Raw genomic sequence first — 25,547 nt, forward strand, 5'->3', positions numbered from 1 at the left:
AATAATTAATGCCATTTGTATGTTACCTTGTTTTCTTCAAAATTACTATTTTAAAGAATTGATATTTCAGCTTCTTTTCTTCAGTGATCCATCAAGACAATATTTTGACCAATCTTTTATTTAATTTGTTTATTTATATCGATTCGAAAATTTTCCTTTAGTTCTTAAATCATACGGTATGGACCAAAATACTTATCACCACTTCCAAAATATTTTGTAGTGCACTGGTGCGCATGTGTTTGACATATTTCTGCATATTGCCCAAAAGAGGAGGCGCGCTCCGTTGAGATTTTATGGAATTGAAACTACACATTGAGCTCTACAAACACTGTCAAGTTCATCGCCTCGAGCCTGCGGAACAGGGAAACAAATCGGATCAATTCAGGGGACGTACCATCTCCGATGCTCAGGCTGGCTTGACATGAGGCAAATACTTTACCTTGTTCGTGCACATATCCACTCAAGGCGCAGTAATCGGTGCACTTTTGTTTACACGATCTTGCTCGGGAAGGGGAGTTTGCATTATAGGATATTTTTGTCAATGTGCAAATGGAGCACGGATATTGGACATTGTGCCCATGTCATGCTCATTATTTGGTACTTAGGTATGGGCAAAGCAATTGCACCACGTCCGAACACAAAAGAAGACAAATCTAAGCTCTCGGGCGATTATGATGAACCATTTCCGTCAGAGGATGTGTAAACCGACAACTGATCCCTTTTTGCATATTTATATATAACACATTGCATCGTACATAATAAGCACCTTTACTTTCTGAGCGGTACTAGGAGTAAGGGAGACCTTGTAATTCCGCTCAGGTAAGATATCAATTATTTTGTACTTTCAATACCACGTGTTATTTTAGTGTAGTGATCATTTCTGCGAACTTCCCTGCTGTTTTTTTAATATGGTGCACAATGTGTGAAATCCTAACTACCATTCAATTCCACTTATATATCAATAGCAATACCACTCAGCGGAAATACGACATATGGTTACGGGATTCTCCTCCGAGAGATTTGCCTCATATCAAGCCAGTCTTACCATCGGAGATGGTACGTCTCCTGACTTTCATCCGATTTATTTCCCTGTTCCGCAGGATAGAGTGCGATGAAATCTACAATGCTTGTAGAGCTTAATGTGAAATCTCACTTCCATAAGACCTCAACGGAGCGCGCCCCCTATTTTGGGCAATATACAAAAAATATGTCAAACACATGCGCGCCTCCCATTGCATTGTTCACCCATTTTTGGCCACGTTCCCGCTGAGCTATGGTCACCATATGTGAAGGTCTTAGGCCACGACCTCTTTCCACACCAAATTGTATACGCGCGACGCAAAGGAGAAAATTCGACATTTTGGAACAGGTCCTTTAAGGTGTGGTCTCATGTATCCCTTAAGAGTGGTATGTCAATGTATTCATGTTTCATGAAACGGGATGGAACCCTGTAAATACCTATATATAACTATATAAGATAATAAAGCCTCATCATAGAGAATTGAATAGGTTAAAAAAATCTCCGATTTTTACATTTTGACAATTTTTACCCATAAATAGGGAACGAGATAGACCACCCAAAGTCGTGAAAATACATACCCCAGTCTTATACTTTAAAGGTAACCGAGAATGTCCTGTCGCTTTTTCACCCACCACCTTCGAACATCTGTATGTCACCTAAGACGTACCTCAAAGACCAAAAATAGTCCCCATCAGCATCGACGACTTTCTGCCAAGTAGGGATCTGAACTGGTGTCCTATAAGGTGATTGTCCAAGGAATGGGACAGGTGATAATAGCACGATACAATGTCCGGGGAGTATGGTAGATGCAATAGTAGTTTCCATCCAAGGCGTAGAATGGTAAGATATTCCCCACAATTGAAATTCGAAAAAAAGAAATGTTTACCTGTTTCTTTCAAGAACAAATAAGGACTAGAGCCTTTCTCATAAGTGCAAAATCAAAATAGAAAATAGATATGTAACACACGTGACAAACAGTGATTTTTATTATCAAATAAAAACAAGAAAATATTTACTGACCAAATAAGGCAAAGTGTAAGCAATACGTCATTTTTGAAAAATACGGAAGGCTTAAACAAAAATAAACAGTTTTCAAAACAAGGCTTTCAGCTTCCGTACATATAAACTTGTAAATAGGAAATGAAAGTTTTTTTTTTCAAAGAAGTAACTATAAAAACCTTTGACAATTTCACAAAATCATCATTTGATCAATCTTCATTCTGTCGTCATTCTTTCTCCACTCCGGCATTTACCTAAGTGGTGTGCAACGAGTCAGTGTGGTATTCTGGTGTGAAAACAGCTATGCACATTTATGGACTGTAAGTACGCTTTGCATTCGTTCTCTGTTGTCATGGTATGATGACATGAAAATTTTGACAGTCTTACCAAAACACAGTTTATGAACCCTGCGTCTTCTAAGATCATAATAGTGATCCTCAGCCTATATGACAATGCAGTATTCATTAAATTATCTTTGTAAATCTTTTGGTGTAGGCTTAGATTAATATGTAACTTTGTGAATAATTCTTTTAGTGGTATTTGTCCTGGGAAATTACTATGTTATCATTTCAAAATATACAAATCAGTACTATACTACCCATTCAGCATTACCCACGTTAAGTATAATTTTTTAAATATGTTTTATGGTTCCAAGAGGAATTTAAATATTACTCGTTGTTAAGACGATCCTGTGTTCATTTCTCATACATATAAGGCAGGATTTTTTCCACATTATATATTGGCATGATAACTATTATCTTTCTTCTTATGATATGCCTGTAACTCGTAGACAAGCATCTTTTATACCTCTCACCATGAATCAAAATTCAGACAACAATATCACTAACTCTTCTATTACAGTTTCTCTCATTCCCGACTTATACGACCCAACTACACACCAATCCGTCAAGTTGTTTTTAAAGAATTTTCTTAAAGTAGCTTTAGTTAACAATTGGCCAGATTTAAAATGTGTGCAAATTTTTGAAAAATCCTTAGTTGGACCATCTCAATTTTGGTTCTCAACACAGAATCTTTCCACACAACCCTGGACGATTACCCAGTCAAAAAGTTTTAAAACAGTTCGGAGAAGATCAGGTTCCCCGTTCTCGCATTCATCAGTATCACTCACGCGTTCATATCCCCAAGGAACCTCTCTACCATTACGTGTTTTCCCAGAAACATTTAACACACCAGGTATACATACAGCTAGATTTCCAAGAATATTTATGAGAATGCGTTTCTAACATGTTACCAGAGTATATTCGTTGGTTCGGAACACGAACCATCCCAAATTATACCACCCTGTTAGATGAAGTCACCACATTAGAAGACACAAATTACATTGCTCAGAAACGGGAAGATTAATTTAAACCACAATCTACCCTCGCAGACGATACCACCGCCAACGCTATTTCTGAGTTAACAAGCAAGGTATCAGCTTCGTCTCCATGTCAATACTCTTTCGAACTCTCAACCCGCATCTGTAGATTTTGCGCTATCTCGCTCCCGTTCTCCTAGTAAGTCATAACAATCGCACTTATTAATTTAAACCTTTCCAACAACCTTCCCCGCAACGAACTCACCAATCTTCTTCCACGTTCCCATTCCACCGAACCTAATATAGCCTCATGTGCACATTGTACACAGCAGCTCCCTTTTCTCCCACATTCCCATCCCACCGACCTCAGTACAACCTCCTCTGCACAATGCAAACCGCAGCAACACCATCGCTGCCAGGGTACTCCTCCTCGTCCCCTTGCCCCTCTTCTCGTAGCGCAACACAAGAAACTCCGCTCTAATAATAACAAGCAGCCTAAACTGCAGAATGTCTACACAAAGCAATTTCCTCAAATACCTGTATCACCCTACCCATTTTATCACCCCTCCTTTCAGGATTCTCAAGGTTCGTTTACTCCTTCCGCTCCTGGAAATTTGGGACACAAACGGAAAAATTCAAAAAGCCACAAAAATTAGCGAGAGACGCACCGAACCGCCTCGTTAACCTCTTAGTACACTTTCCCACTCCAGATTTCCTCCACCACAACGACCTCCCTTGATCATCATACCCTTCCCTTCCAATTTAATTTTAATTGTCCGTATATACAAGGTACTTACGCGAACAAAGATTTACTTTTTTGCGTTGACCGCGGTGCAGATGTTGGATTGTTTCCTCTAAACTTACTACAACCAAATGCTCATATTTTCATCTTCCAATATTCTCCATGGTTTCGTTGATAAGTCTGTACAGCTAAACCGCACTACTATTCTCCAAATTAACTTTAATGGACACAATTATTCCATTCTTTTTCGATTAGTTCCATTAAAAAACTTCCCAAACCTTCTCTCATCCCGTTTTCTACAAGATCATCAATCAATAATGGATTGTTCAAAAGGTAGTTTGTCCTTGAAACACTTTGGAAAATGTAACATATAATCAAAGACAATGGGCCATTCAACCTTAACATCTCACATTTTTCCAAAAACATACGATACCTCAAATTGCATTTTCTGCGCGGAACACTACCGTCATTCCCCTTCATTTTGCAAGATTCGTGCCACTTGCTGTTAATGGATTTTTTCCTGACTCACATTTTCCCTTACACAGACCAATCTCCTGAAATTTAAGTAAGTGTTATATGGCACATACAGTAGTCTCCACAAATAATGTTGTTCTACCGTTAGTTAATTTAACGAACAAAAAGCAAACAATACAGGGTAACCATCTCGCGGTCTTAGAATTTTTATTCTCCCAACGGCAAAACGATCATAACATTGTCACAGTTCGTCAAATTTATTTTCCTACAGAAAAGGCGCGGCCCACAACAAAGGAAAACATCTTAAAGAAATTGGTCACCTTATAAACATTAATAAATTTCAGCTCTCTCCAGATTTGAATGAACAACAGGCTCAAATGAGAGAATTACTCTCCGAATACGGATTTTTGTTCCAATGGGCTAGTGACCATTTCACTAATATTGACTCTTTTGTAGTAACACTGATTTTAGAGAATAAACATCCATTTCAATGTAATTCTTTTGTCATTCCTCTTAAATTAAGATCTAAAGTAAGGGAATTAGTCACACGACTTCTTAATCAAAGGATATTTAAAAATTTGATTCTCCCTACAAGAATAATATCCTCTTTGTATTGAAACCGAATTCTCAGTCTCTTAGAGCCGTTTTTGATCTCAGGGTTCTTAACACCAAATGCAAGTATTTACCCTCTCCTCTAGAAAACATAGAAGACGTAATTTACTCTCTTAGTGACTCCTCGTGGTTCTCCAGTTTTGGAGATCGCCCTGCAGCAGCCTTTAGTTTAAAAGGCCTCCCTTTGCCTTATGATCATATGCACCTTAAGTCCATTCCCCAAGGTTTCAAAAATTCATCAATTTTACAACAACAGGTGCTGCAAACCATATTTCGGGACTTATACGTATATGGATAATATCACTTCTTTTGTTGATGATATGTACTTACATGGTAATTCATTTGATTGCATGATGACACTGTTACTGGCATTCTTTCACACAGCTGCTGAAAACTCTCTATTGTTCAACATCAAGAAATCAATATTTGGCACGAAAAAGATTAAGTGTTTAGGTCATATAGTAGAAACCCTTACAGTAAAACTCAACCTATCTGTTATATCTCTTCTAGACATCCCAGAACCGTCAACCCACTCCCGATTTTCACCAGGAATTATATGCAATTATCTTTTCGCTTAAAAGTTCGAAAAATACCTTTCAGGAAAGCATTTCACCTTGATCACTGACATTTCTCTCCTAGCTACAAGGAAAACTGTTGTCCCCAATGCTAAAATTTTACGGTGGCTCACGTATATAAACACATTTCAGTTCATAATTAAGCACACGAAAAGCCAGTCTAATTCCATTGCAGATATGCCTAGCCGTTTTCTTCCAGTCGTCTCACAAGACACCATTGCGTTGGAACAAAAGGACACTCCCAATGCCTTCCTCTTCACCACTAATACTAAGAAGGACAACACCAAATTTCAACTGGAGTACATTCCTGCGGTTTTCGTCACCATTGAAAACAATACCGACCTACCAAACCTCCAACTTCAGAACTGTGTTTTTGGAAAGATTACTACGACCCAGATACTAAATATGAATCAGATTCAGGTTTTCAATGTCTCAACAAACAGTGCGTCATTAAAAAACATCTTGTATAGAAAAATGTATAGAGCATGTCAAACTCGTTTACTCGTCTGTCTCGCGGACGTACTAAAACTCGCTCTATTTCAAGAATTCCACGGTGAACTAACCCATGTAAGATTTGAGAAACTCTACTGGATAATACGTTTGCAAGTATTACGTTCCACGTCTAAAAACCTGGTTAGCTAGTGAACTAAAACCTTGTAAGCAATGCGCGATTTTCAAACGCAATCATTTGCCCAATAACCTCACAAAACAACGCTTTTCCCAAGCTCCCCTATTTTCTGTGTCTAACCAGGGCCTAGAGTTGAACGGCATTCACCAGGTTATGGCATATGCTGATGATGTAAATTTAATAGGGGATGATAGGAGAACAGTAGAAATAAATGCAGAGATCTTATTAAACACTTGCAGGGACATGGGTTTAGAAGTAAATGCAGAGAAAACTAAATACATGGAAGTGCGTCGGGACCGTAATACGGCAAATTGTGCAGGCGTTAAAATATTAAATAATGCTTTTGATGAAGTGGATACTTTCAAATATTTAGGATCAATATTAACAGACGAAAATCATATTCACGAAGAAATTAAATGTCGACTAAAAGCAAGGAATTCGTGTTACTATTCGGTTCAAAATCTCTTGTTGTCGCGAATTCTGTCGAGGAATTTGAAGCTTAAAATATATAAAACGATAATCATGCCTGTTGTTCTGTATGGTTGTGAAACATGGTCGCTTACTCTGAGGGAAGAACATAGACTGAAAGTATTTGAGAACAGGATCCTGAGAAGAATATTCGGACCCAAGAGGAACGAGAATGGGGAATGGCGGAAGCTTCATAACGAGGAACTACATAGTTTATACGGTTTACCCAACATTGTTAGGATCGTCAAGTCTAGGAGGCTTAGGTGGGCAGGTCATGTAGCTGGAATGGAAGAAAGTAGAAACTCTTTCAAAGTCTTGACTGGTAGACCCATAGGAAAACGACCATTAGGAAGACCTAGGCGCAGATGGGAGGACAATATTAAGATGGATCTCGCAGAGATAGGAATACAAAGTAGAAACTGGATGCAATTAGCTAAGGATAGAAGTCAGTGGAGAGCTTTTGTGAACGCGGCACTGAACCTCCGGGTCCATAGGCCATAGAGTTAGTTAGTTAGTTAGTTAGCTTACACATAGCAGGGAAATTTATTGCCAGTGACCCAGAGAAGTATCAATATTTTTACGCCGCTATAGAGCATTGCACAGATTTCATTGTTGCACAATCGACCACTTCACCAAATACTGAGAATTTTATTTCTTTTGTAACTAATCAGATCATTATTTCCTTTGGAGTTCCTTCCTGTCTCTTTATGGGCCTCCAGAGCTCATACATCTCTACTTTATCCTTGAATTTTCTTAAGTTTCTTAACATCACAGTTATGTATGATTTACCTTATCAACATTTCACTGTTTGCAAAATTGAACAACAGTAGCGTAGCTAGTTTTTTTTTCAGGGGGAGCCATAGAAGGGCCCAAGAGGATTTTGAGGGAACCATCTCCAATATATATATATATATATATATATATATATATATATATATATATATATGTGTGTGTGTGTGTGTGTGTGTGTGTGTATTCAAGGTGAATGTTTCCATCTTTGTTGTTCATGATTTTACTCTTTGGAAAACAGTGAAAATATAAGAATTTAGTACCTCAAACAACTACGATTCATTAATGCAATTGATTTCTAATATAAGTAAATAGTTATTTAATCATGGCGTTTAAAATATGTGTAGCTGGTTGACTTAAGTGGAAGCAAACACACTTTTACAGGTGGAGAAAATAACTTATAGGTTCATGCCTCTACTTGAAGAGGATCTTTCTATTCGTGTGGGCAGCAGCAAACATATCCATAAATTGTTAAAGATCTAATGATTTAGCAATTTTCTTCTCAATATAAAGTAACACTAAGTTTTTCAACCTATCATGAGTCATTGAATTGCGTATACAAGTCTTTAATCTTTTCAAAGAAGAGAATGACCTTTCACATGTAGCACTAGAATCTGATATAATCACAGAGATGATACCTAGCTTGTAGATTTCTAGGAATGCGTTTTTGTAGACACAAAGAAGATCAACGAAATTCGTTAAGGAATCAGCTTTGGTTTTCTTCTCGTCTTCATACAACTTAATTGTTAGAGCAACCCCCATTATGCTTTATATCTTGTTCAATTATGCTTTTTTTTAAAAAAAATTGCTTTATTGTTAATTTCAATGATTATTTTACATTAATTGTGTATAATGTATAATATTTATTATACATTAAATATTCTAAATATCTTGATCTATTTATTGATATTTTTTGCAACTAGTTTCTCTCATATTTAATGAACTTTCTACTTAATTCATTGTAAAGAGATGTGCTTTGCTCGAATAAATTTTTTCTATCATTTATGTGCGCCTTACAAGTACATACATACAGAAAGGGAAAGTAAAAGATGCCACCAAAAAGTACAGAAAGTGCTTAAGTTCAAAAAGTAAACATAACAATATAGTATGGAGTTCTTGCATACTATTCATTGTTGGCGGAAAAATTTCTTCTTTTACTTTTTTCTTTTCTCTACATTAAAGGATTACACCGAAAAGTTTACAGAAATGAAACTAAGCTTTTCATTGTTGCATTGTTATGTTCTCAATGATTTTGCATTGTAAATATTGGTTTTAAAAAATATTAACACAGTATGTTAAACTTTCAGTTAAAGAGAATTTTCCAAGAATTGTGCTATATATTTTAAATTATGCTTTATGCTTTATTTTCTAAAATTATGTTTTAAAACTAGTTTCTTCTGGACCCTTAGACAATCACAAACATATGATGCCAACCATATGTGTAAATTGCTGTTATGCTTTATATGCTTTTGGGTTACTCTATTAATTGTGTTTGGGAGGATTTTGAGTTCTCACTTTAATGTTTGCAGATCACTCCCTAATGCTGGGTTATAGGCTCGACAATGTTGTAATTTTAAAAAGTTTTTACTTTTTGGATGTAGAGTGGTGATTGATCTGATGATTTTGCAACATGATACAAAGCGGTTTTCCATATCAGAGATTGTCTATCAATAGTAGGGAGAAAAATGTCTCTTGATAGATATATTATCTTTAGAAAATTCGTTTTCTGCATCCAATGAAGGAAAAGATTCATCCAAAATGAATTTATGATATTTCGATGGCGGATGTCTAGTTCGTTTCCACGAGGAACCCCTATATTCTGTTTGTTTCCGGCTCTGGAATTCGAGACCATTTTCTTTGCACATCTCCAAACATTCTTGATAAATTTGTTCGAATATTGTTCGTTGAGAGTCATATTTACCAGACCTCATCTTGGACAGCGTTTGAACTAGTGTTTCTACAAGGATCAAACCTTCTGACATGTCTGCATCTACTGGAGATAAGGCAAAACTCAAAGTTATAGCATGGCACCAGTAATCTTAATTTTTGCAACCCGAAAACATTCCCTCGTGTACAGATCACACTAATTTTCCGGATGGAATGATGGAGGTAAATAAATATCAGAAGTTCCAGATTTGTTTTAATACCGCATGATAATATAATGTGTTCAAAACAGATTTTATGAAAAAAAGAATAAATGGATATGATAATTTATATAAAAAAAAGTGATAGTGCTTAAGTGAATTATAAGAAAAAGCCTTGAAAAGTAATCAAGAGGAACCATTAATAGGTTTTTCCTTTGTTATAATAACTTGTCCTAAGGGACAACGGTGTACAACGAGATACTTTGTATCGGTTGATAATTACTTGTATAAAGGGCAGAAAGTGCTTCTACACAAGCACTATACCTGATATAATGTTAACTAAAAATAACAAAAGAAGAATGTTTTAATATATGTAAGAAATATACATTATTGTATAGTTGGTTGCTATGTAGTTGTTTATGGATATAATAATTAACATGTATGATGGCAAGACAGTTTGTGTGAATATACGTTAAAAAGAGAATCAACGAATAAATTATCTAATACTTATCATGGACTTGTAATTTCAGTATAAAAGGTGATAATACTAGTGAATATAATTACGGAATATATTTTAAGGTGTAAATGAGTATTGTCACTAAAGTTATACTTATATTATTAGCCGAAACAGGGTTGACGACTACCTTTGGTGAGTCGTTGTAAAATTTTTGGTTTACCTCACCCGGGAATCTTGTAAATTCATATCCCGAAGTCTAAAGTAAGGGTGAATTTACCTCTGTAAGAAGGTTCATGAATACGAACTCAACTATTCTCAGAAGTGGCAGAGTAATCACAAGAAAAATTATGATAGGTGAGATAGTAGAGAATGAAACAGTTGACAGTGTTAACAACGAGCAAAATATAGCTCCCATTACACCCGAAATGTTGACATTAGAAGACAAAATCTTAATGGCATTACAGCGACAGGAACAAAGCCGAAAAGACGATTTAGAAGCCATGAAGCAAAATTTGGCTCAGATGTCCAACGAATTAAAACAGACGGTACAGCAGAAATCCGAAGAATTAAGTAGACGATTGGAGCACATAGATCAAAAGTCAGAAGAATTGAGTAAAGGATTAGAGCACATAGATCAAAAGTCAGAAGAATTGAGTAAAGGATTAGAGCAAATAGATCAAAAATCAGAAGAGACGAAACAATCTGTTATCCAGGCGGTGAGAGACATCACGTTACAGTTTGATGAAAAGCTAAAAAGATTATCTGAAGATTGCCAGGATAATTACAACCATGTAATCCAAGAAGTCAATGGTGTAAAAAAGGATTTGGAAGTAATAGAATCTTATGTTCGTCAGCAAAAGATTCAGGTCACAGATAATTCTAACCAAATACGTGCAAATACTCAATTGATATCTACCTTACAAGAGGAAATTAGGACGTTACAGATTAAGGACAACGCATACCACAACAACATGGTTAATGATCGTGTGGAGTTCCCTTGTTCACAAGAGATGACCTCGCATTCACCCGCAGCAGATCAACGTGGACCTTACGTTATCTCTTCTTCAAGTAATCCATCCGATGAGGACATTATTTTGGAAAGAATTCATCCAAGGAATACAGATGGGCGGAAAAGAGATGGCGGAACCACGCATAACGCAGTAGGTAGAAATTGTTACTCAACGCGAACACGAAATGGTGAAAGGAATGTAAAGTTAAGTATAAAGATGAGCGAAATACGTGCTATGAGTAAGTTTAGTGGTAAATGTAATGAAAATGCTACTTCTTTCCTAGAAAAATTTCAGGATGAGTGCGGTATAATGTGTATAGATAAGTCTCAATATATGAAACTAATCCCTCATTTATTACTCCCACCATGTTCTGTATGGTTTAAAGCAGTACGGGATCATGTCAATACATATGAGGAATTCAAAGCCGCGTTGATTGCAAATTACGAAAACGACTTTTTACTTGCAAACAGAGATGCCACGATTAGAAACCAACCTTTTAATCCTCGCTTGCACAAATCTGTTGTTGATTTTGTTGTAAATACGTATAACGAATTAAAAGTCGTAAATCCGTTGCAATCGGAATCTAGAGTGATTGCATCTATTCGAAATCTACTACCGTTTAAATTACAACAGATCCTGTTTTCTACGCAGTGCATGAGTTTTAATCACTTATTAATGCTTGTCCAATGTTATGAAACTCAATACCAGACACTGAATCATCAAGCGGGAGTAGGTAAAATTAAAAACAATTCAGATCACCTTGTACCTGTTCGTAATCTAAATATCCGTGATGTGAACAATACCGAACATAACCTAAGTCGAGCAAATTTAAACAATCAGAACGATCAAAATAGACAAAGATATGTTGGGAATCCACCTAACCTAATCAATCGTGACAATGATTATGTCAGATCACTTAATCGAAGTAGACTCAAAAATAGTCGAAATACATGGCGAAATTCCAGAAATACAGTAAACTACATGGATAGACGTAATCGTAATTCAAGAGATGGCACTTCATATCAAAATCAAAACAATGACGCAATTCATGTACAAAATAATGCGGAACATAATCACGATTGTGCAGTACAATGTACTTTATTAGAATCATATGCAAGTACGAATTTAAACTGACTGCAGTTGATGTAGTAAGGGTTAAACCCATATCAGTTATAGATTCTTATGAACATTTATCTTCAAATTTATGTGTTAATGTCAATAATGAAAACAACCCTTATGACTTTGAAGTACAACACATTAAAGGAGTAGGTAATGGACCCGTAGATACTTTATTACGTCTGTTTCAATAAATGATAATTTTCAAATGATTTTAATTCTTTCTTGTTAATGGGAAGAATTATAGTTCGATTCATAATTGATTAAAAGCAAAGGTTATTTATATTATATTGATTTGTGTTGAAACTTAATTATTAAGGATTATGTTAAGTATAAGGTTCATTCTATTAAGCTAGTTATTCGACGACTGTCTACATGCGCCACCTTATATGTTACTCGAATAAGATTCTTCTATATCATGACGCCTTATTGATACGATGTATACATTAAAAATATCATCTAACGTAGCTGTTATATAATGCGCCCTGGAAAAATCAAACATTATTAACATCACCGTTTTTAATGATGATTGAAACTGTTGATCATTGTGATTTATGTTTTAAAATGTAATTACCTCTTACGTTTTTGACTTCGCACCCTTCGTTGATTATATTAGTAAGCGACGACGTTTTTATAATAAAAGATAAATATTAATGAAATAAAAGACTTATTATAAATGTATTTATATGAAGGAAACTTAATGAAGTTAGATACGAGGGTCGATCAAAATGTAAAGAATAGCACTATTCTTATGCCATCATTATAAACGGACCAGTAGTTCTTAAATATAAAAGCCAAGCTCGCTTGTAACTTTTATATTCAGTCCCATCATCGGGCGACATTTTATACAACGAGATACTTTGTATCGGTTGATAATTACTTGTATAAAGGGCAGAAAGTGCTTCTACACAAGCACTATACCTGATATAATGTTAACTAAAAATAACAAAAGAAGAATGTTTTAATATATGTAAGAAATATACATTATTGTATAGTTGGTTGCTATGTAGTTGTTTATGGATATAATAATTAACATGTATGATGGCAAGACAGTTTGTGTGAATATACGTTAAAAAGAGAATCAACGAATAAATTATCTAATACTTATCATGGACTTGTAATTTCAGTATAAAAGGTGATAATACTAGTGAATATAATTACGGAATATATTTTAAGGTGTAAATGAGTATTGCCACTAAAGTTATACTTATACTATTAGCCGAACCAGGGTTGACGACTACCTTTTGTGAGTCGTTGTAGGTGATAGAAACTAATGAGACTTTATAATTGCAAAAAAAAAAAATCATAAAGCACTTAATTTGAAATTAAGGATTGATAACATTTGGTAATATAATGGGGATTCAGTCTGGCAGCGGGGGAGAGTGAAAACGGAGGCAACAGAGTCTCTTTTTTAGCCATATGCAAAGAGATTAACCTTGGACTTCGGGTGAAAGGTTGCCATATACTCATGTGAGTTTCAATTGCTACCACTTGTAAAAGTTAGCTAAGAAAGACAGTTTGAATATAGTTTTAATTTCCTAGCGTAATTAGTTTTTGTAACAAGTAACTCGTATATGCAAATAGCATCGTTAATATCATCTTGTATGTTAGAATTGTCTTTGTGTAAATAAAACTGTAATTAAGCATTTCGAGGTAAAACAGGTTCTTTTACTTAACTTCTACAAAGAAAAGATTAGAACTTACCTCTTATGCACAGATACGACAGCGTGGGATACTGTCGGTCAGTAAATAATATAATCTGAAGTCATCTACCATACGTAACTAAATATAATTGATTAATCATTTTTATTAATCAATAAATAGTTGTTTGGTAGATAAACTCATAATAATAATAATAATAATAATAATAATAATAATACCAAATTATTTAATGGATGCTATGCATTTGTTCTATGTCGCCATAATCAATGGAAATCAATTACTTAGTGTACGAAGACTTTTTTCATCCAACACAAGTGTAATGTTTTACTGCAGTGCATGTTACACTGTTCAACAACGAAAATGTAAATTGAACAAAATCAGCCAATTCTTATTGATTTTGTGGTGCTGATCACGAATTTGAAAGTTATTTTCGAATATTAGCTCTACTTTTCGTTTTACACTCATGTCTAATAATAACGCTTTAAAAATAAATATATTCGCCTCGTTTGGGGTAAAATGTTACACTGATCCGGCAACACTGGAGAAACTATATGAACGCTTGGTTTCATTGTGTTCCTTATCTCACTAGTGTTCTGCTATACGCTGGTGAAGTAAACGTCATTTCCGCTTCCTGTTCAGCTAGCTGGTTACAAACAAACCAGCTTTGAGCGGGTTATATGAAGAAGTTTACATGGTACTCGCCTATGAAAGTGATTTGTTTCGTTTTCCGATATAACCATAATAGTTTAAGAGGTACATGTAACGCTTTTTGTTTTCCCAAGAATGAAATTAAAAATATTGTACTATATAACATATTAAAGAGAAACAAAAACAAAACCACACTCTACAACAAGCGATATAATGATTAATTACTTATTGGGCGAACAGATTTATCTCAATATTTTTGAAGAACACTTTCTCTCCTTGCATATTCTGCCGGAAAGAAATTAAAATACACACATTTTGACCAAAGCTCCCTTGCTCTATCTTTTCTTGTTTGTTTGCTTGTGACATTTTTAGGCTAATTTTGCTGTTCAATATATATTAATACTCAGAACACTGTAAAATCGTTTCTTAGTAAACTGATAATTGAATCACACGTTTAAAGTCATACTATAACCTTCGAACGTTGCCTGCCCCAGCATGGCGTGCGGGTACTTGCCTGCCTACCTCCGATCTTTCTGATCCTCACCAGGGTAAGTTTGATAACAATTTTACCTTTGTGATTACATATATGTGTAAAAAGGAGGTGGGCATATAAGGGCCATTTTTCGCCCATCAGACAACGGAAAAATGATGTGTCCGATTCCGACAAGTTTGCAATGTATTTGTATACTAGAAGATATGTTGCATATGTAAAAATAATAGATACGTGATGATGAAAATAGTAAGTCATAGAAATGAGTGCCCAAAAAGAGTCCGTTTCAGCGTTTTGCGACATTTTGGTAATGTTTGCTGTCTTTGATGGAGGCTTATAGGAAGAAGGGGTCGATGAACCAAAATAAATCTGACTCGTCATAATATAACGCTGTGTAACCTTTGATATGAGTACTAACTGATTTTGGTTCAGTGTGTCCTTCTACCTATTAGAGAACAAAATGTATTGCGCGAGAGTATAGGACGATGAATACCGTTTATACGCTGTAATGTACGATTTCAACTGGATACTCCAGCTCTGATGTAAGTTACCGATTGTGACTGAAAATACATGCTCAGCATGCCAATAAAATATATAAAGAAAATGTATTGTTTGCGCGGATATGTGTGTAGGGCAGCAAAAATAGAGACAGCACGTTATGGAGTATTGAGAAGGCGTTTCATTTCTGAAAGTGGTATGAGTAAAAGTGCGAGCAGGAAAACCAGTCGCAGAATGGCATGAAATTCTGCAATAGATATATATATCGAAGAATCATACATACCACGCGTCAATGAAGTACCGATGGAAGTCATTGATACGTTATATTGCAATACTGAAGGAAAGCTGAAAAACAACGACCAAAAGTAGTTACCTGATGTCTCCGATCCTTACACTCACAAGCACTTAAGTGACAAAGGTACGTAGTCTCTGTACATATATCATGACGATGCTTCTGTTCTCCGAGTTCAGTGGTACTGTCAATGTAAAATAGACGCACGTGTCGTCGGATGTTGTGAGCATGTTGCTTCCGTACTATGGTTTCTGGCTTACTGGCGCCACAATTCCACCGCAGTTAAGAAACCAAGTCTAGAATATACTCATACACTACAAGATGTCGCCGCTGCGCGATGGTCCAGTGGCGATTCGGATGACGACAGCAAGCACGATGCCTAATCTGCAAACTAGCTACAAGTGTCTCCAGTTATCTGATTATTATCTATGCTTGATTATTTCCGATATAATATATTGATCTCATAGTCGTAGTAGACTTTATTCTTCTTATTCTTGCCGTTAGTGTTCTATTTACTATTGCTTTATCTGATTCCAACTCATGACATTAGTGTTTACGTTCCTCATTAGCACACGACTTACGTCTTTGTTTATTTTTTTATTTTTTTTACCTCTCATTTATAGCTCTTTCCATCAAAATATATTTGTTTTCTTATTTTTATGAGGTATACTATTGGAAACCATGCATTTCACATCTCGGGCCTGATGGGCGAAAAATGGCCCTTATCAGCCCACCTCCTTTGAAACTCTTGATACAATAGAGATTTGCAGGCAATGGATGATTTTAAAATTGGTAAATCGGCATTACCATATATGTAAGACAACCTCATTTAAGTAATCACAAGTTAACCTAACCGTGCCTTACCGCATATGAATTTTGGTAAGAGTATAGTATAGGCAATATAGTAAAGTTTAAGCCGGACTTTTTAATTTGTCTCATTCCGTTTGACATAAAATATAATTGCACCATCCTATCGATCTACACTAAGTACACACGCATGATAAATACGGGATCATTATTTGAAAATTTATGTATAAAATTTGTCTAACCTACGAAAATACTTCTGTGTAAGAAAATTATTTATATAGAGGGAGAACATAGAAACAGCCTTAAAAATGTACCATGGTTACTAAGAAATTGAAATGCAAATCCTGTTTAGTGATTACTAGCCCTGGCTATTGTACGCTTTTCGTACCTGTCTTTCTTTCACGCATACCCAACTTCACTGGTCCGCCTGCTCCCTACAGATGCATCGTTACATTCGCTCGAGCATCAAGCTGCCCTTAATCATCATAAATGTAGTGTTACGTGAAGTGACCATTCAGCGTAAGTTGGTACGTGTTCTCCTTATGAATTTTAATACATGTATATGCTGGCATGTTACAAATCTGTACGTTGTTCGTGGTAGACGCAAAGAAAATAATTCAGATAACATTAGGATTCCTAGGATTATATAGGATAGTTAAAGAGTTATATCTTTTAAATTATTTAATTACTTCTGGTTATGCATTTCAACTTTACCAGTTCCAAGCAAAGAATGGACACCCTCTAACAAAAGAATGAAGAATAAATTAGGAAATTATTTCCACGAAAATGCTAAGTTTCTGGGATTATGTATTCGTAAGTGTATGCTTTAAAATGCATTGGTTATTCTAGCGCTGTACTCTTTTGTTCCGAATATCTGATCACTAATTTTATAAAAATTAAGTTTCTTCCATATTAAACATTTTCACTGAAGCTAAACAAACAATATGACAGAAGCATAACAATTTTCAATAATTTTAATTAAACTCAATCTAAAATTATTATTAAGGGGCGCTCATGTACATGCTTGGGATTCTCACTCACTTGTTGTCCAGCAAGTTATTGGCGATGTGGAGTAATTTTGTTTCATATTATGATAAATATAGCCTTCCTATACGTATAAAGTAAATATATTCACTGCTATTCGTGAAAATGTAGCCTTTTATTCATGATTTTAAGTTTGTCTTTCACAAAACTCACAGCTGCCACATACAACGCCATTGAGTCTGCCTTAGCAACGGGTTGTTTGTAACCAATATGGCCGCGCCCAGTAAAATTCACAGCAGACGACTTCAGCAGCGTATTGTTAGAAAAGACAGGTTTAGTGCAGTTATCAGCGTTTTGGGTGTGATGTTTGTGTAGTGCAGGACATAAAAATACAACTACAAGTACGCAAAAATACTGATATTTCGAATGTATATTTTTAAATAGTTGTCGGAACTATTTCAAGTGACATTTTGAGGATTTCAATAAACAAAAATGCCGCGAAATTGTGTAAACAGTGCGGATAGCTTCTGCTACGTGTGTGGGGAAGTGACATTTTCCTCACAAAAGCAGACTATAACACCACTAATAAGAAAAGCCTATCAATATTACTTTGGTGGTAAAATTGGAGACCAAGATAAATCTTGGGCACCCCACATTGTGTGTAACACTTGTGTCAGCAATCTAAGAAATTGGATTAATGGGAAGGGGCGCTCAATGCCTTTCGCAGTGCCCATGATTTGGAGGGAGCCAAGCGACCACATCAGAGACTTGTTATTTTTGTATGGTTCCTTCCGCCAAGAAGGGAATTTCCACGAAGAAGCGGGCCTTGATCTATCCTAACATTCCTTCTGCAATGCGCCCTGTTCCATATGGAGAAGGACTACCTGTTCCTGACCCAGCTAAAGAATACGATCTTTTTTCTGATGATGATCAAGAAGTTGAAGCTCCTGAATCAAGTACTTCGAAGGACCCTACGTTTGTTGTAGAAGAACCTCCATGTGAACCACATAGACTTATTTAAGAGGAACTAAGTGATCTAATCAGAGACTTGGACCTTTCGAAAAGCAAAGCCGAAATTTTAGCGTCACGCTTAAAGCAATGGAATTTATTGCAGGAAAAAGTAAATATTTCAGTGCATCGGAATTGGGAGAAGATGTTCACTTCATTTTTTAGTATGGAAGACACACTTGTGACATGTACAGATGTAAATAGTCTCATGATGGCACTTAAAATTAAGTACGAACCTACGGAGTGGAGGCTCTTTATAGATTCGTCCAAGGTGAGTTTAAAGGCAGTGCTTTTACATATTGGAAATGAACTTCCTTCAATTCCTGTAGGTTACGCAGTTCATATGAAGGAATCTTATGAAAACTTGAAACGTTTACTTCAAGCCATTAAATATTACGATTTTCAGTGGCTCATTTGTGGTGACCTTAAAGTAATAGCATTGTTGCTAGGTATGCAGTTAGGGTGTACAAAGTATTGTTACTTTATATGTGAATGGGACAGTAGAGATCGTGGATCTCATTACCGCAGAAGTGATTGGAGTACCAGAGAAACTCTTCAGCCGGGAGTGAAAAATGTGCAGCATGAACCACTGTAGATCGTAACCGAATTTTGCTTTCCCCTCTACATATTAAATTAGGTCTTATGAAAAGTTTTGTTAAGAGCATGAACCAAGAGGATGAGGCCTATAAGTATCTAAGAGGACAATTTCCTCGATTAAGTGATGCCAAAGTTAAAGAGGGTGTTTCCATAGGGCCACAGATTAGGCAACTATTCAAAGACCACAAGTTCGACGAAATTCTCCAAAGTGAGGAGAAAACTGCATGGGAAAGCTTGAAAAGTGTTTGTTCACAGTTCTTGGAAAGACGGCGAACAAAAATTACACACAACTGGTAGCAAAGTTGTTATTGTGCTACGAAAATCTTGGTTGCAATATGTCTCTGAAACTCCACTTTCTTCATTTACATCTAGACTTCTTTCCCGAAGATTGTGGAGCAGTAAGTGACAAACATGGTGAGCGTTTCCATCAAGATATTGCAGCCATGGAGAAGAGATATGAGGGAAAGTGGAGTTCTAACATATTGGCCGACTACTGTTGGACTATTGCAAGGGATACTCCAGATGTAACCTACAAAAGGCAAGCCAAGCGAAGACGCTCAAAATAAAATAAACATAAACCTGTACAAGGGATCACTTGAAACTTTTGTCTACATTGCAGTGTAGTTCTTGCACAAAAAGGTATTTGTACATATTTTTCATGTTTTGATGTTAATACTGATTTTTATTACGAAATTGTTAATGTTTAACTTGACCACGGTTACTTTATTTTCTGTATCGCTGTAAAACTGGTATTTGCGCAATTTTGAAAAAGGAAGTACAAGGGTATAGAAAGCTATAGGTTAGGGTACTTCTTAACTCCCCAGCTTATCACATCACAGTGAAATAGATAAAAAAAAGTGAAATGTAGGTTTTTACAAGGATTTTGCTTAAATGGTTTATAAATATTAATACATTTGTATATATACAGCTACTGTTGTACAAGGGCGTTTTTTCACAACCTGAGCTAAGAAAATTCTTCTATTATCATTTCCTTTCATATTATGCTTAAATGAATGTAAAAATCGCAATTTCAAAGAATTTACATACTTTCGATCAAAATTTGTTGAACAGTGTTATTTGTAAGTATGCATATCATATTTTAGTATGACTTTCAACATTGAAGCGAATGAGAATGCCGATTGATTTTCTATTTTTCTGGTTGTTTGTCAAAAACAAAGGAGATAACTAGATAATGGACAGAGGTTAAAATGAATGTCCAAGTGGCGAGGTCAATGCAAACATCCCACAGATTTCCGTGAATTAAATCTTCCCGTACTACAAACTAAAACGAGTGGAGCTATTTTATTCGGAACGCAACGTATTCTGCAGTTCGTAACTTTGTTGTCGAGAGATGTTTTGGAATTAGTTTCACTTGTAGCCACTGGCAACTCACCGTTTGTCGACCTATAATAGCATCATTTGTGTGGGGGGCACTAGGGGGGCCAAGAATTTGAGCAAGGGGGCCTGGCCCCCTTGGCTCCGCCACTGTTGAACAACGACTTGGATCACTACAAATAAGCCGTAAATTTTTGTCAATGTAACCAGAAATTTTGGCCTAGATATTTGCCTCACGCCACAGCACTCAACAAAACTCCACTGACATTTCTTGGTGTCTCGTCACATGAATTGTTGTATAGCGAACCTTCGAATCTTCCGATAGACAATCTATTACACGTTGAAAAGAACATTTGGACCCACATGATCATTTATTATCTCTTAAGAAAATGAGAGATTTATTTGAACATAGGAAGCATCAAACGTTCACTGATTTCAAGAAGTAAATACAGTCGAGCAAAGCGCCCACGGAATTCCCACCGGACTCTCAAGTTATTATATTGGACACGTCATATAAACCTGGCTCTTGTAAACCATTGTCCAAAATTTATAAAGATCCTTATAGGCTTATATCAACTGTTTCTCCAAACAAAGTCTTGGCTGATATACATGCAAAACCCAAGGCTATAGGATAGACTCTACTTTATAGGTTTGAAACACTATGCACCTCCAACGATCCCTAATCCGGAGTTCGAAATGAAATACAAACGCTATTTTAAAACATGTAGCTGTTTTAGTCAATACAGGCAAAACTTCCGACTTCGTCTCTCGTTCTGCGATACACTCATATTTCTTCTGAAACTTCTTCATACTTAGATCTCCTGTGAGGTAGGCAACACATTTTATTATGAAGGAACTTTTTTTCTTTGTAACAATTTTTTCCTCAGAATTAATGAACTCACATCATATTTCTTGAAATCCTGGTTTGACATTAAACAGAACACTAATCTGAGAAAAAACATTCATCTTTTTCCCTTCGCGCACGTTACTCGCCACTTACCAATAACCATACTGCAACCCACCCTTTTCCTAGGCATGCAAGGAAAACTACTTTTGTCCGCATTCATATATTTCCTTTCTGTATCTTAATGTTTGTACAGCAGACTCTGTTCAAACACTTGCGCGCCTTATGATACAAGAACGAAATCTGTTCAATAACCCTCATTATTTCTTTCATACAAAAAAAGAAAAACAGAAACCACTAACCGATTATGTACATACTTTCGATTTTTCTTTTCAGGTTCGTCATTATATTGCAATGCGTATTGATGCATGCAACTCTCAAGCCTCAAGACATTCAATTGTCCAGTGGCGCCGACTATGAATTAATTCCTTAGACCATTCACTATATCAAAACATTTTCTATATTATGCAATATATTAACACAACAATTCCAACCTATGAATATTTCAATTCAATTCTACGTCAAACAAATACGTCACGCTTGTGCACCCACTTTCATATTTCCTACGTTCTGTTCAAAATATTTCAGACGACATCCAACAATCCACTTCTTTAAATTTTTATCAGACAATAAATTTAATTTAAGCAATAATAGAACTCAGAGGGGATTGTTTAACTTTCTTGGAACTGCCTTACTTTCTTAACTGGCGTAGCTACTGAAGATCAGATACATTCCGAACAAATTGATTTCAAACATTTAAAACTCACATTCAAGATTTAGAAAACATGAATCCGTTCTTACTTCTAATGTCTGATCTACCTCACCAACTAGCAAATTTGGGAAAACAGACATCAACCTCATTTTCAGATGTACAAACTATAGTTTCATCTCTAATAAGTGAAAATACCCGCCTATTGGACACCATTCAACTTCGATCATAAATCATTTGTCACCTCTAAAATGTTCTTGAAATTTGAAAATTCTATCGTTTTAATGATCCGTCAATTACTTAGTTAACTTCAATGACATTTTCGATGAATGTAAAGAAAACCTCCTATCCTTACAGATAATATCAATCAGACAATTGCATGCAGACCTCCAAACATTAAATGCGAAACTGGGGCCTAAGAATCTTCGAATTAATCCGACTCTCGCCGCTCATATCGCATATAATCTTCCTATCACCATATATATATATATATATATATATATATATATATATATATATATATATATATATATATATATATATATATATATATATATATATATATATTTTTTTTGGACAATCACATTCTCCTCCATGTCAAAATTCCCGTCATTCCGCTTTCAATTTTACCAGGTCTTTTTCAATAATATCTATATTCCGTTGCTACACTGCAAGAATAATGCTCTCTACATTCTCCATCTGATTTGATTATTATATATATATATAAACAGGCCATAGCGTTCGCACAACCATACGTATGCAAATGTCAAATCTCTAACAAGCATTTCCTATGCAAAATTCCAACGATTTTTAATCATACTGTAGCCTCCTGTCTTTGAGTACTCAAATATCAACATTTATCAGGATTATTAAAATTTGCATGTAATTATAAATGTTCTACCAACAAACAATTTTCGATGACTCCAGTACAAGATAATCAATACATTTTAACGAATCCTCACAATGAAATCCATTTTCAGTCATTAAATGATACACACTCTTATTTGTTAATAATTCACACAATGTACGCGTCACTGTTCCTTGCGACACAACCTTGCTGTCAGGAATGACAGAGCTCATTCCACGTTCTCATTTTTGCTTACCGACAACAGCAATTCATAGATCACTGACTCTACATCACATTCATTTAATTAGTTCTGACTTACTAATGCTTCTCGCTGGTCGAATTCTTCCCTTTAATTAATTTCAACATTTACCGCTTAATTTTAGTACTCGAGTCTCACCAATCGCTGAAATCAATTCTGCATATAAACCACCAGAATGGCCGAACTGGATTCCTATCCTACAATTTCGGTCTCACTTCCACTATTTTTCTTTCTCCTTTCCATGGTGATTTCCTCTTTTATTTATATACTATATAGGCGCATTCGGCACTTCACCTATCAGAACATACTTTCCCCTTCTCCTGAAACGATTCCGCTAACAACGATTATAACCCCGTTGACATATAATTTTACTTCACCAGCCTATTTTATCTATTCATCCATCACCATTCCCATACACGATGCGCAATCTAATTTCCATTTGGCAAACTTTCTTTCCTTTACAAAAAAAAAAAAAAAAAAAAAAAAGAAAAAGAAAAAGAAAAGAAAGAAAAGAAAAGAAACATTGTACTTACCTAATCGGCGATTCCTTTTCCAGCACCAGCATCCATCAATCTTGACTATCATCAAAAAACGACTCCCTTTCCGAGATCTTTTCCCTCACTCTTTTCCCACCACCATTCCCTTTTCCTCTCCCATTTGCTGTCCCTCACACAAACCTCCCGCAAGATGCAGTAACCATCCTCACATACAGACACAAATAACCGGGATTCTCCATCTTTAAACAGAATCTGGGTGCGACTAATCAGTCGTGTCTCTACATTCCAGGCTAGTTCTTCGATTATGACATCATACGCGTTCAGTACACGCCGCCCGGGTCGAAATTTCCTCCCTGACATTTCCCCCTTCCGCAGCTTTTAACATTCGTTAACAACCGCCGCCTATTCAGCCGGCCCAATAATTACCACCGAAATAACCTTGGTAGATAACGTACGTACCCTTCACCTTTCCCATGTTCTAAACGCCCTTACACAACGCACATACAACCTTCGCCGGCACACTTGTATTACCCGCATCACTTGATACTCCATCTTCAGCTTCACTACTCCGTTCCTACACAATCTAAAAGATTACTAATTTTCACCCTGTGGACCTCCTTTTACTTTAACAAGCTTTATGGTAAATTTCCAAGAATATACGAGCAATCGACCTGAATATTCTACTATACGATGTGGCCTACTTCCGGCTAGAGGCCAAAATAGTTTTCCTACCGTTACCACTTTGCTCTGAAAACCAACTCCGGTACTGTCTGACAGTTATTCTAAAATTTATTTTACATTCTTGCTTCCGTCAAGAAAAAAACTGACCACAGTTACAAATAATAGTAATAATAATAATAATAATAATAATAATAATAATAATAATAATAATAATAATAATAATAATAATAACAACAAAATAAGTTTTTTTCACTCCATTCATTTAAACGTTTTTTCTCTTTCTCTTTGCTGCTTCATTATGATATCCCTCGTCACGAGAGTAACTGCTTTCGACTTCCGGTTGGTCTATATCTATATCTCTATCCCAGTTCTCTTCTTAAATTTAATTCTACTTGGAATAATTATTTTTAAATACTGTCTCAGCCCACGTTTAATGCTTAATGCATCTCTTCTTCATAATCAACAATCGCCCGTTATTGCCCCTATACTACTTCCGCATCCCCAGCTACTTCTTTATTCCTTCATTATGAACATTCATCCCCTGATATTACTGCCTCTTAAACAACAAATTGTACCATTTCACGTCTTCCCCAATTACAAAGGTGTTCTCCGCTCCACTTCCTTATAAAGAGACTCATGCATTTTTCGTGTCAATTGCGTTAGGAGTATTGGATACTGACATTGCGAATGAGTGAAATCTTTAAAGTAATGTGATAAATAAAATATCCACTGATACATAAGATGCGGATCAGTTACCCAATATATTTGATTTAATTATAAAAGACTAAGGTGTTTGATTACAGGAGTCTCTTTACAAATAATTTATAAAATTTAACAAAAATTCCTCTTTCCTCTTTTCGCATTTCAATCGAGGGTCATTTTATGTAATGAGCTCAGACAGAAAATGCTTTAAACACCGTCAAGAAAACTACTTATGCTTTCAAACAGTGGTTCTCCAGCTTTTCTTGCTAACACGCACTTGGGTCAATGTGATTGTCCTTAAAGCCCCCAGTGAGTGCAAACCAGTGGCGTAGCA

This window comes from Thermobia domestica, chromosome 15 (genome assembly GCF_964235325.1).
Source record: "Thermobia domestica chromosome 15, izTheDome1.hap1.1, whole genome shotgun sequence".
NCBI lineage: Eukaryota > Metazoa > Arthropoda > Insecta > Zygentoma > Lepismatidae > Thermobia > Thermobia domestica.